The 13741-nt window shown below is 42.5% G+C and overlaps 1 protein-coding gene across 4 annotated transcripts in view; it reads right to left on the bottom strand.

Moving 5' to 3' along the window:
• il1rapl1a (interleukin 1 receptor accessory protein-like 1a) overlaps positions 1-13741 on the bottom strand; it is a 271904-nt gene that overhangs the window by 240120 nt on the left and 18043 nt on the right. Inside the window, exon 1 of one of the 4 annotated variants that reach the window (XM_086052045.1) lies at positions 4464-4919. The exons of the other annotated variants lie outside the window; for them this stretch is intronic. The gene's annotated coding sequence lies outside the window, so the exon portion shown is untranslated. Of the gene's footprint in view, positions 1-4463; positions 4920-13741 lie in introns of those variants that run through there. 4 annotated transcript variants of the gene reach the window in all.

Here is a 13741-nt window from a genome sequence, read left to right as displayed (position 1 = left end):
TGGAAATGAAAAATCCTCAGCTCCCGCATCCAAATGATTATTCCTAAACAAAGCGTGTTAAATGGACGCTGCCGCCTCTGCGGCACTCTCCATCTGGAGGATGCTGCGTGACAGCTTCCCTTAAATTACAAATATCAATCTGCCACAGTGGGAGCTCGGCCCACCAGCCGACTCTCGGGGGTCCGCGTCAAAGCGGACGGCCTTCAGAACGGCAAGCATCAAAAGCGGCGGGCGCGCTTCATGCTTTATTTGCCGGAGCGTGACTCATCTGATCGGCATTCCGACAAAGTCAATGTTTTGATTGCAAAAGGGACGTCGTGCATATGTGATGCTGAGTTTGCTTGATGTTGATGGCGTAGTGCTTGTTGATGCAGTAAGAGTGGAAACGGGTTGGTGTTGAATCATTTCATGTGGAAAAGTGTAGGTTGTTGTACCCTTTTGCTGTGAAAAGTACAGGTGTTGAAACACCCACACGGGTGCTTCACCTCTGAATATAGGAAACGTATAAAAACAAGTTCATTTGGTAATGATAAAATGCAAATTCAATCAAACTCTTGACTGTCTCGTGTGACCAACTCTTAGGTTGTGTGACGCTAAAGGCATAATTTTCCCTAATTTTAGTGGGTTTGGGGGGGTTTGTTCTTCATATCACTATTTGTCAAGACAATGATATATCATTGTAATATGATTACAAAGATGTTGTGAACTTGCCTAAAATGACAAAGAAGCCCTCAAAAAAAAAAGCCAAGCGTTGATTTTATTCAATATTTTCTCATAATCTGATATAACACATTCGTATTTTGTTAGCAGGACACAAAAATCTTAAATGCAGTTTAAGTCTGTGTTGTGTGTAATCAGTAATCAACGTTTTTCCCACCAGCTAATTCACCGCAAATTTTGTATGTAAATCTGGGTTAGCTCCGCCCTCTCCCTCCCTCTCTCCCCCGCCCCCGAGGCGGTGATGCGACAGACGTTGGCTCGGAGGGCTCCCAATCTGCTGCGTGATCAGCGGGACTCTCCCCGAGCGCGTTTCCCCCTTTCCCTGCCACCACCGCCGGCTGTCCGCCTACGGCCACACAAGCACTTGCGCTCGCCGTCCAACTGCTCCGTCGATGCACTTCTCCACAGGATCGCCTTCGAGTGGCAGGTCGGCGGCACGGTCTAATTCAATCAGCACGAGGGGTGAGGGGCACACAACTCAATGAAAGGGGAGCCTTATCACAGAGGGCCTTATAGTTTGTCACCCTCATGATGCTGAAGAAGGTAACCGTGTAGCTGACATCATGTTGACTTCTTTCGACAGACTAGAGAAACTCTACGTCCACTGGTTGTAGCTAAGTAGTACACTCTGCTGTATTGCTTAAGATGTGATTCATCCACAATCAATTCCATGAAATCGAGTCATATAAAGTATATACACATCCAGATATTGGGAAATCCGAGGGCCTCTCCAAAACGGCTGAGCGAGGCAAGGGTCAGAGGAGCTCGAGTGCAGCTACACCGGGAATTGATGTCATAATTAAGACAGCTTGTATGAAATATGTATGAAGCACATTAGCATAATTCACATGCCGATGCTGGGTGGAGGGAATGTCACCGGTGTATTATAAAAAAGATAACACAGTTTGTTCAAGTGTGAAAATGTCAACACACACTAAAACAATGCGTAGAATTCTGCCCAAATATTTCAATTGACTATATTGAGAGGCCTAAGGGCCAGTTGAACATCTTCAAGTAGCAAGAGTGGAAACAAAGGAGCTGTCTGTTTAAGCACCGCGGACAGTTCCACATGTCTCATCTCCCGCCCTCCATGTGACAGACAAGTGACGGTATCGCCGCCTAGTTCACCACTACACGACAGCTCTTCTTTGTTAATTCCTTGAAGAAATAGGGTTTGAATGCTGTCACTTTGTCATAAAATGTCAAATAAGTCACTAGCAGAGGGCTATAACACTGGTTGATACACGACGGCCTATATTTGCAAGCCCCAGGAACTCGAACAACTCGGAACTCAACCAATTTTTGCATGGACGACAACAACACGTAATATAATAGCTGAACAACGGCAGGATGCCACCTATGAGTAATGTCATTCCACAATGCCCTTGTCACAACATTTTATGTTGAAAGCAATGCTCAGTGTCTGGCAAGTATTTTATACGCCACACCACATGGAGCCGCTGAAGTCATTTAATGCCAGATGCCGTGCCCCTGTCGGCAAGCGCGCACACTATTTTGTCAATATTCCGCTTCGCTGGGTTCTGTGTAAAAATATTGGATCTTTTCTTACGGCTCTGTTGCAATAGTTTTGATGACGATGCAGAAAAGGAGCAATATTATGGAAACGTGAGAAGAAAATTATACTCTTTCATGTATAATATCATTGATAGAAAATGGATGTCGGTCAGTCTTTAGCATTCATGTGATGGAACAGCGGCGGAACAACCTGCAGTGGTTCCCCGAGGGCGAATTTAATGTACATTGTGTTTACATGCTAGCATTATACATAGCATTATATACAGTATGCCGTATTTTGCTTGTGTTCAGCAAAAAAATAAAAAGTGAGACATCACTACTTCTATTACGACCACTACCACTTGGCTACAACTACTATTATCACCTAAAATTTACAGCTAACCCAGGTCAAGTGTTTGCACACACTAACCTGAAGATGTCCCTCTTTGACCTCCAAGGGTCACCTTACTTTTTGCTAGTACTCAACAAAATGGCTGATATAGCGACCACTACAATGTTTCCTTCTTCTTCTCCTTCTTCTACGATCCCATGCCCTAAATTGTATGGCTTGGATTAGTGAATATGAATATTTGTGCGCTGAGACCCGTGTGTCTTTTTTCAAACTTTTAAGGGTCACCGTGCTCGTGTTTTGTGCTTTGTTACAGCTGTAGCTGTTGTGAAATGTGCTGAATAAATAAAGTTGTATTGTATTGTATTGTGTTTGACAAATAGAAGTAGTCACTGTTAGAGTTACTACCACTAGTACTCCTACTACTCCAATTTCCAATTACTGCGACAGCCTTAATATAGGCTGAGGGTGACTCAAGTATTTGTGCCTCCTTTTACTTTTTAGGGCTACCATACCGATGGCTTTTTCAGACAAATACAGAAGTAACAAGCATTAGAAGTACAACTACCAGTACTACTATTTCAACTGCCAAATTGTTAGGCCTTGGCTCAGACAAAGCATGTGCACATTTGTTTCCTGTTTCCACCTTTTAGGGTCACCATACTTTCTCTTTCTGTATTTCAAAAAAAAAAAAGAAAAAAGATTTTTACAAGCATGACTTCGACAACACCATACCAAAATTTGAAGCCTAGGGTGAGTCAAGTATGTGTGGACACTCATGGGTTTCCCTTTTTGACTCTGTACTCTACCGTACTTTCGGCTTTTCAACATCAATAGTCAGTTTTTTTTTTCTTTAGATATTTTTGTTTCAAAATGTTGAGCCCTTTTCCCACTTTCCTACCTGCCAATCATTGCACAACCAAACAACACACGCAAAAAACAACACACAAATAAGGATAGATAGATAGATAGATAGATAGATAGATAGATAGATAGATAGATAGATAGATAGATAGATAGATAGATAGATAGATAGATAGATAGATAGATAGATAGATAGATAGATAGATAGATAGATAGATAGATAGATTTTTTTTAATCACATTGGGGAAATTCAGGGACATCTGATGAATTCCCAATAAACAAATGGGAACCCGAAATCCCGTGTCATTTTAATTCACTGCAAGTTGGTAGCGCTGCCCGCCACTAAATATGAGCAAAGTCTAACGTACAGAGTCGAGATGGGAGTAAGCATGGAGCCTGACAATAAACCTTTAATTTCGGTGCAAGTTTGAGGTCTCGTGCAGTGTTGCATGCACATGATCAATTGAATCAATTACACCCCCCCATCCCAAGTAACACTGCGACTGTACATCATGTGAAGTTGTTGTGCAACCAATAAAGATTAAAAGTTGCCTATTATGTCATTCGTATTAAAGCTGTCATTGCGTATTATTATTTATAATGGAGGTTTTTATAGCCTTAAAGGGACAGGACAGCCTCTTCCTTGTACACCTTTATCTAAATCCCCTTCCTCTATGTGTATGCATGTGTGTGTGAGTGCATGTGGGGGCGTGCGTGTGTGTGTGTCTGCACTGCAGATGGCTTCTCCGGTGTCTTCATGGTTAAACGGGCGAAAGAGCTGTGAGATAAACAAGAGGCACATTCCAAAAGAGACAGTAGTCTTTCCGCACACTGCGACAGAAACAAATGGGGAAAAAATAATCGCGCAATGTTTTGTTTGTTTTTTTTCCCCGATAACTTGCTGTTGTTGTCTCTGTCTTATTTGTTAATCCATTCACAGTATCAAAGTGCAAACTTTAAGGGGATATGGAGGGGGACAGGATATTGTAGGGGGGTTGGGGCAAAACTGGCCTACCTTCAACTGGATTCCCAAAAGAATATATTTTTTTTAAAAATGGTCCGGAGATCTTTCCCGAGTCAGTCAGTCAGTCAGTAAGTGGGTGAGTCTTCTTTGGACATGACAACTCCGAGAGGAAAAGAGGAAGATTCCATAGGATGGATGGATGGATGAATGGATGGGAAGTGAGGTCACCCATTCAGCCCCAAATAATCCTAATTGAAGACAGGAATCTTGCCAGAGGAAGAAAAAGGGAGGCTGATAATTGCGTCAGGAGCTCTTAAGTGGAATATTTAAATGTGAAAAAAAGCAAGGAGCTTGTGGGGGGGGGTTCTAAGATTCCCAAGAGTCACCCCCCTGTCCTCCTCTTGATGACTTTCTGAGGCAAAGGGTGCCCGGTGTCTAATCCTCGGCCATCTCAGACGCGCTGCTCCTCGTGCGGCCACGCTGCTGCGCAGGGAGAGAAGGCGGCAAATGAATGCACACAGAAAAATGGTCACATCCAATAAGGGGGAGGATGGAGAGAGAGAGAGAGAGGGAAGAGAAAGGAGGAGGGAGAGAGGGGCTGGGGGGTGGTATTCCTCTTCAGTAAGACTCTATGGTTGCAGTGCGACTAGTCTGCCCATGGTCCTAGTGCCCCTCAGATGTCCACTATGTGCTATCCCACCACTACTGCATCATTCTTTCATCAGTCATTCATTGACCTGAATTATCACATGTAATAATCTATATGTTTATGCAAATAATCTATAGTACTCTCATTCTAGCTTTTGATTTACCATCCATCACTCTACTCATCTGTATTTGTCCTCCCCTCACTCACTTATCAGTCCGTCCATCTATTAATCCAGTTGTCTGTTACCTGTTATTTGTTCTTCTCTTATTCTCTTATCTGTTATTAATGTTATCTGTCATTCTCTGAGTCGATCAGTTTTTATCCATCGTTCCCATCTATCCATTAATTTTTCAAGCTATCCATCAATTTATTTTCCGTCGCCCTACATCCATCTTTGTTCTCTCTCTGGTCTCTGCCTGACAATCCACTAGTCTCTTCATCCAACAAACATTTTAATCTTTCTTTCTGTCAATCAGTAACCAGGTTTCAGGTCTGCGGACCAGGCGCTGCTCGAGGTGCCGGGGACCAACCGGAGCCTCAGAGGGATCAAGCTTTTTCGGCTGCTGGTCCTTCCCTTTGGAATGACCTCCCACTAGATGTTAGGCAAGCCCCCTCGCTGTCCATTTTTAAAACCTGGTTGAAGACACATTTGTATTCCCCTGAAATTTTCAGGGGAATAGAACAAGCTATTTACTGGCTTCTGATTTCAAAACTAGTTCTCTATCACTTTGTTGTGAATAATGTGATAATATAAGGCGATCATACATTTATATGGGTTCACAGTCGTAACAGCGCTCAGAGGGACACCATAACTATGATGTGGCCCGTGACAAAATGAGTTTGACACCCATGATTTACATAGTTGAGTGCTAGTTTGAGTGCTATTCTGCTGATTGACTGACTAACCATCAAGCAAACAAACATAACCTCCTGCTATACACATGCAGCGCCATCTCCACGCAGAGGAGCAACTGCATCCAGATGGCCCGCGGGGGAGGTGAGGACGGACGCCACGGATGGCTCTTTGTAGACGCATGTGTGCATCGTCATCGTCGTGACTGGCGACTTGAACGCATGCAGCTGCCACAGGAAGACCAGCCTCTGTTCACTGACATCATGCCCCCATTCATACACCTTTTTTAAAATTAATTGTTAAGGTATGCGAGTGTTTTATTGTTATAAAATGTCACTATTAAATATTTGTGTAACAGTTAGAAATCTTTAAAACATGACAATCAAGGCTTTAACACTGACTTGTTAATGACTCAGCAGCATATATTATTGTTTGTAAATGAGAAATGTGATCGGCACAAATCCGGCACGGGGCCGGTCTAAATCTGCGTGGAGGCGGGTTAGATGGGGTGTTGGTAATACTGCACACGCATCAAAATTCAAATATGAATACAGGTACTGCTATAGCCTAGAGAATACTATTTCTGATGAATATCTTTCTTAATAATGTTTCTTTTTTAACCTGAATTTGTAAGGTGGAATGCACTGTCATCTATCACTAACAAGCAAAGTAACAATTACAATGAATATTTGTATGAAAAACACACTCACCCAAAATGGGTCCAGGACTCAACATCGGTAACAATATACTAAATAAAAAACAATTGTAGAATTTTTGCAGTTTGTGCACGCTATTGGTCCCTAACCCAAGCGACTAGCAAGGGTATGTTTCTGCTCCATATGGTTTCACATAACTCCAAAGATATGACCTCCTCTCAAATAATATAGATGCCTCCACTACCTGTGGTTGACAAAATAAATGCTCTGAAATTGACATTATTTCTTCGATGTGTGTTTCATATTCTGTGTACAGTATTAGGCATTCCACTAAACATAGTGCAGCTCACATCCAAAACTCTCAGCATCAGTGAGGATGTGCAGTGTGTATCCGTGTGTGTGTATGCGTGCGTGCGGATGTGGAGGGATGTTCTTGTATAAGCACTGTGCAGCAGTGTAGTTCTCAGGAAGGACGTCAGTGCGTGCCTGCCTCCACACTTGTTTCCTTTCACGGTGCGAGTAGGATTCTGAAAGTTGCATGTCATGCACAAAATATAGCCGTGACATAAATCCACCTCCAACTCGTTGGCCTCCAGAAAGAGAAACTTCCTGGCTGATCACAAGACAAACCCCACTGCCTCCCACCCTCATCGACTCACACGAGCCACTACAGTTGATGATGTTTCACATGACCCGTTGTGGGAAATTGAGTTTGTTTTTATTCTTGAATGAATTTATATGAGCATGTAGATGTCGACAACACAAGGCATCATCAAGACAAAAAAATACAAGTAAAAAAACACAGCATCAAGCTGTTCAATAGCAAAACAAAATTGTATTAATTTAATCCCACTCCTTATACCAATAATACAGTTTGCTTACTGCAATTTCCCATCAACAACAGCAAAACACAAACAGTCTACTTCGTTAGCATCTGCACAGTTAATTTTTCTCATAATTCAAAAAGATAATTTCTTTGTATTTCTTCTTAAATTGATTCAAACTTAAACATTGTTTTGAGTCTGAATTGAACTTATTCCATAATTTTACACCGGTAATACATACACAAAAACTTTCGATAATTGTTTGGAATTTTGGTCGAGTAAATTTATGATTGTTGTTCCCGAAGCTATACAGATTATGTTGTGTATGAAAATGTTTTTGAATATTTTTAGGCAAGGAATTCTGTTGTACTCTGAAGATTATTTGGGCTGAATTAGTATTATGTCCCACTTTTCTGAGCATGGACAGAAATAACTTTTGTTTTAGGATGCAATCAAGTTTAAAAAAAAAAATAGTTTCACAAAAATCATGTAGAAGGAAGCACAAAATCAAAACTAAAAAGGACTCAAACAACCAGACAAATTGATGCCGACAAGAAAGGCTTCTGCTTTCTTCTCAAAGGTATTTTGATCTAAGTTTATCTGAGCTTATTATGACACCACATACAGTGCAATTATTTTTGGTCAAATGCGTTGGCAGCATCTAAATCTGACGTTTATCTTTTAATTCTGAGACACCCTGAGCTGCAATCAGTTCTTAGTTTGGAGGAGTTGAAGAATATATGACTGAAGGAACACTGAAAAGGAGCATGTACAGAACTGGACAATTTGGACATTTGAAAAATTGAGCCAACCTTCTTGGAGTGAGGTTGCACTCTCTTCCCATCCTGATCTCTGTTGTTACTTTGTATTTTTCTTGATAAAGACTTTTTACTCTTCAACTTCGTGTCATATCTGCGAATGTGTCCAAATCCCGATCCACACTTGACACTAAAACTAACCACCCTTTTAAGACACATGGTAGTAAGCAAGCATTCAATCCATAGTGCTCTTTGTATTAATGACATTTAATTAAATGTATTGCTCTTATGAGTCACACTCTGTTCCATTTATGGCTCCACAGTTAATGTCACACCTTTTCTCCAATATGATCTGAAGAAAAAATTAAAAATAAGAGAAACCAAAAGGGAAACCGAAATACCTCAACAGGGAGTCTGGATAGAGCAAGCTTTAATTGTGTTTCTATTTTGCCTGATATACACACAATGCTACGTGCAAAAAAAAAAAGTTGTTAGAACATATTTATTCCCCAACGAGGGATGCTCCAGCGAGTTTAAAAACAACAATGAAAATAATAAAAACAAGAAGGTGGGGTTGGGGGGGTAATTAATTTTGCATGCAAGCCAGCACTTTCACATGAAATTAAACCAGCACTGAGGCTTACACTGCAGCGCCCAATTCTAATTTAGTGCCTATATCTGACTTCTTTTACTCTCCCAGTGAACCATTCCATACACCTCTAATGTTCCATATGTATATCATGAGATTTATCTACATTCCTAATACCATTTTCCCCACATATTTAATGTACCATAGGCCTCTTTAATGTGCCGTAGTTACATCACATTTAATATACCTCCAATGTGTCATGTTTACATCATATTCAATGTCTACACAGCTTTTGTGTACCGTATTTACACTAAAGGTCAAAAGTTTGGACAGTTTCTCCTTCAATAGCATGAGAAAGTGTATCCTAACTTTTAACTGGTATGAACACAGTAAATGCATTTGTAATGGTCCATTGTCTATTTACATATTTAGAGCATGTTATTCTACTGAACGCAGCAGTCACTATGTTCTTACCTGATTGTACTTCTTAATGTCTGTTGCCTCTCCCTGTTCAAGTTTCCCTGTCAACCAAAACATGTTTAACACTGCAATACCAAGGATTTTTGCCAGTCCTTCAATGCCCGAACAGTGTCAAAAGACACCTACATTCTTAACTCACAACTCTGCTAGCTACAATTAGGCACCTTTTATTTGTAAATGTAGCCATTACCTGACGAATCAGTAGGCGGTGCGGTGGGGTGGTGGGGTGCTGCGAGGGGTGGCTGTCTGGGGGAGACGGTGGGGTGTGGGGTACCTTGCATTGCAAAGCAGGGGGAGGCAGACTACTCTTCATTGACCATTTGTTTGGTGGGAAGCTAACATTCAGTAGCCTAAATAAAGTTAGCTACCCACCGTTAGACTTTGTTGTCCACAAACACATCGCAAAACTTGGCGAAAGTAACGAAAATAAGGCGAAGACATGAAAAGCTAAAAATGACTTCCATGTTCACAAATCTTTATTTCATTTTTTTTAATCTGGCGCAGAAATAGTAAACTACAATACTTCATTGAATATTTTTTGTTAGCGGTAGCCATTATTGTAGCCTAAAGAAAATACCTCATTGAAAGGCATGTGCTTGCATCTTAGTGAATGTTGGGTTTCATCAGGGCTCAAAAAACATTGCAAACATGTCTACAGAGCTGGGCAGTCCGTCCCTGGGCCAGACCGGTCGGACCTTCCGGCCCGGACGGATGCCCATTTTTGGGGTGGACGGGTTGGGGGGGACACATTTTTAAAAATGCCTGGACTAAGCATGGCCGGAAGTGGATTTTAGTCCGGCCCACTAATCGGCCCTCATGCGTGTGACGTGCTTGCGAGGCGGCCAAATTTCATCTCAGCCTACTCGGTGAAAGGCTTCTTTTTAGGTTTCTTTCAAAACAACTTGTGTCCGGGAGTATATTCAAGCTGCGCGCAGCACTCAAGTATGGCACATCATGCACTTGCGTAGTTCCGGAAATACGCCGTAGCAAAACTGCTGTATAGTGGTTTGCTGGCATGCTTTTATTTTGAAGGCCGGGAAGTGTGAAGGTGGGGAAGTGTGGAAAATAAGTAACTTGTTGAATGCTTGCAGACTTGTCATCTGTTGGACCCAAATAACTATACAATACGACAAAACCAACCCCAGGGCTCGCAATGGAAATTAGTACACGCAGCTGGGTAAGTACGTGAGTAAGTGGCGTGTTTGAAGCGTGTCCACAGCGGGTTTGAATAGTAATTTAGCCAGCTAATTGTCTTTAAATAAACCTCTTCCGTTAGCATCTCTCCCGCAGTGGCGTCATGCACTTTTTTTGGGGGGGTGGGGGGGGGGGCAGCAGTGGTCGGAACGGGCCGGGGGCCGACAATGTTTATGAATATGGTCGCGACCGTAAGGGTACCCAGGTCAAGGGTGGAGGGTCAAAAAAGAGTCAAGTGCCCAGCTCTGTTTGCAAATAGCTTTACTTCTCGCAAACAGCTGCAAAGCACCTGCTGTATAGAGGCCTCTGCCGGTAAAAACAAGTTCCATAGTTAGCACACTTGTTTTGGGATGCAAACGGGTGCCTTGTATATCATTGGTAGATAGACAAACCAAAAAATGTATTTGGATATTATTGGTCCTCCCAGGTCTCACACCACAGCAATACAATAGCAATCCCATAAAAAAACAAAAGCAACAAAAAGCGAGTTGGGGCATAGTCTGACAAAATTTGCATGCAGTTTTTACAAGGTTTTTGAAATGTTACTTTTATTCATGGTTACATGGTTACAGTAGTGGGGAAGATGGAGTCCCTCCCAGAAGTGGTCTCATATTGTTGTGCCAGCGCAATGCCAGCGGACCCTAATTTTCATGGCAGCGGAAGGCTCCCTGTGCGTGTTTGCCAATGGCAAAGCAGTCTCCGCCAAGCTTGGCGTGCTGGCACAGCATCGGGGGTGTCGGATGTGTGCTTGGCAAAGTAACAATTTGGTAGCAGAAAGTCAATCTAAAGTTACACCTGTTCAGACCTTGTCTAAGTGGCAGCTGGTCTAACACCATTTCAGTGAATTTGACAGATACCAAGCACTGCAGATATGTGTTGGATGTCAGATATATTTCATTCATAATCATGAATATGTGAACAGTGGGCACCAACCCCCTTTAACCATTCTGGAAACCATTTAATTGAACATCATCCATCCATTTTTGAACCGCTTACCCTCAGAAGGGTTGCGGGCATGCTAGAGCCTACCCTAGCCGTTTTCAGGCGGTAGGGGTGGGACACCCTGACCTGGTCACCAGACAATTGCAGGGCACACAATTCATTTAACAAATTATTATTTATATTGTTATATTTTTATATTATCCCACTGTGCAGCAAAGCAATGGGGGGCACACGAATAATCAGAGGTGGAGGGGGGGTCTTCAAGTGCCCACTTGACCTTCTAAGGGATTTAGAGGAGAAACTTTGAGTGGCCATGATTGAAGTCAACTGTGACCACTTCCACAGTGGCGCAGACTGCCCACTTTTAGATCCACCAGCCTGAGCCCACAGTGGTGCCTTGATTTAGGAGTCAACCTATGCATTATTTGAGTTACAAGTTATGGAAAATTCTCACGTTCTTCAACCTAACATGAATGTTTTTGGAATGTGGGAGGAAGCTGGAGGGCCCAGAACAAACTCAGGAAGAACATGTAAACTACACACAAGTTTCCTTACCTTGCATCACAACACCTCATTGTTTTTTCACCCTGTGGCTACCGAGTGCCAACTAATTGCGACTAGGCAGTCAGCTCTGCCTTAGCCAACGAGTTTTCTTAACAGATGCCAAGCTGTGGACTGTGACCTTTTCATAATTGCAGAGATGATGCTGTTCCCTGCTCTACGCTGTCATCTGCCAAGTGCATCTGTGTCAAAAAGGAGTACTGAAATCAGAATAAAAAAGGAACCACTATGTTATCTTTTGAATCAGTTATTTCGAGGCGGGGAGTTAAGTCTGCATCTGTTCTAGTTGGCCGACCCCTCTGCTCGTGGATATAGTGATCATCGCCCCTGACACCAGCTACAAAGCTCTCCTCATCCTCACAGTCTTTACGAATTACCCTACTACTATTTTTTGTGGGAGCCACGCTTGCATTAAAGCCCGATTTGAGCCGAGTCATTTGAGTTACGGGGAGGAACTTGAAGGAGAGGGAATCAGAGCCTCTCAGGAATATGAGATTTTGTACAAATTGTCTGAGTTTTTACAAGAGTGGAAGCGGTAACTGCTGGGTCTTTCGCCGTCTGCAGCTCCTGTGGTACTGGAGAGTGTTAATTATTAAAAGGATGCAACGTCAGGTACAAAAATGCGTCAGCTTGAGAAGCTGTGGACTAAATCAGCTATATTTGTCAATGTCTTTCAGTAGCCGGCTTAAAAATGCAGTGACAAGCAAGCAAAACATTCAGAACGTGGTGTCTTTTTTTCCTTCTCCCCCCAGCATGCCGAGCATTACTAAATATTTCAACAGGGATCTAGATTTTTTTCTCTCTCTCTCTCTCTCTCTCGCTGCAGCTCACCAACTACCTACCTCCGAGGCTCTGACGGTTTTACAGGTAGCAAACGGTGCGAGCGTGTATGGCGGCATAAAAGGGAAGCAGGAGGGAAGCAGCTCGGCGAGCGTGTGGTGAGGATGCTGACAAGCAGCATCGGCTTACATTGTGAAAAGCCATTTGGAAATAAGACAAGTAGCACACTAGCACAGAAGCCTGGAGGAGTTACGTGAGCAAATCCACCTCGCTGACAAGAGTCAGTCAAGAATACTTCAAATATAAAGTTTATTCTAGTCTTTGCCAAGTGTTTTACCATTTCACATTCCTCCGTAAGAATATACACATGCATGCACAATGGGTGAGATATTTCAGAGTGAGGATTCCAAGCATGACCTATGTCTCAAGGGCACACCAAGAGAGTGGTTGGAAGCAAACTCAAAAGGAACCAGTCATTTCCCATATTTTTTTGATCCAGGGTAAGTCTTTTGTTCCTCATGGAGATTGTTTTGGTCCATAGCAGGTTCTGAACCAGCTACGTTCTGGTCCCCGAGCCTAGTTAAAGGACAAGCCTTGGAGATAGAGCCACTGTCAGCTCAAAGCCAAGACGTAGTGATGTAGTGAAGACCGCATTAATAAATGAGACCAGGGAAAGAAGAAAGTCTCCGAATAGAGAAGTCAAGACCATGACTTTGAGGATTTGGGATAAAGCCAAGACCAAGGCTATGGATTTCAAGACCAAGTCAGAACAAACACTTTGAGAATTCAAGGCCGAGTTTTTAGTGAAGACCATCTCAAGTCCAAAACTTTAAGAAGCCAAGATCAGGTCAACTAAGAAGTATATGTACTGTGCAGTGAGTGGCAAAGGCCCAGAGCAGACATGTCTTCACTCAGCCATTAATTCAATGCTTTTCACTAACACCAAAGCCATATGCAAGGTGGTCAACACCTTGTGCTTTTGTATTCTTTTAAAGAATCTGTGTTGCAATTGAGTCAACAAAAGAAACAGTTTGCATTGAGGA

This window comes from Filicampus tigris, chromosome 14 (genome assembly GCF_054856515.1).
Source record: "Filicampus tigris isolate MCC_2025a chromosome 14, RoL_Ftig_1.0, whole genome shotgun sequence".
NCBI classification, from domain to species: domain Eukaryota; kingdom Metazoa; phylum Chordata; class Actinopteri; order Syngnathiformes; family Syngnathidae; genus Filicampus; species Filicampus tigris.
The sequence above is the reverse complement of the archived record's forward strand: the minus strand, read 5'-3'. Positions and strand labels throughout refer to the sequence as shown.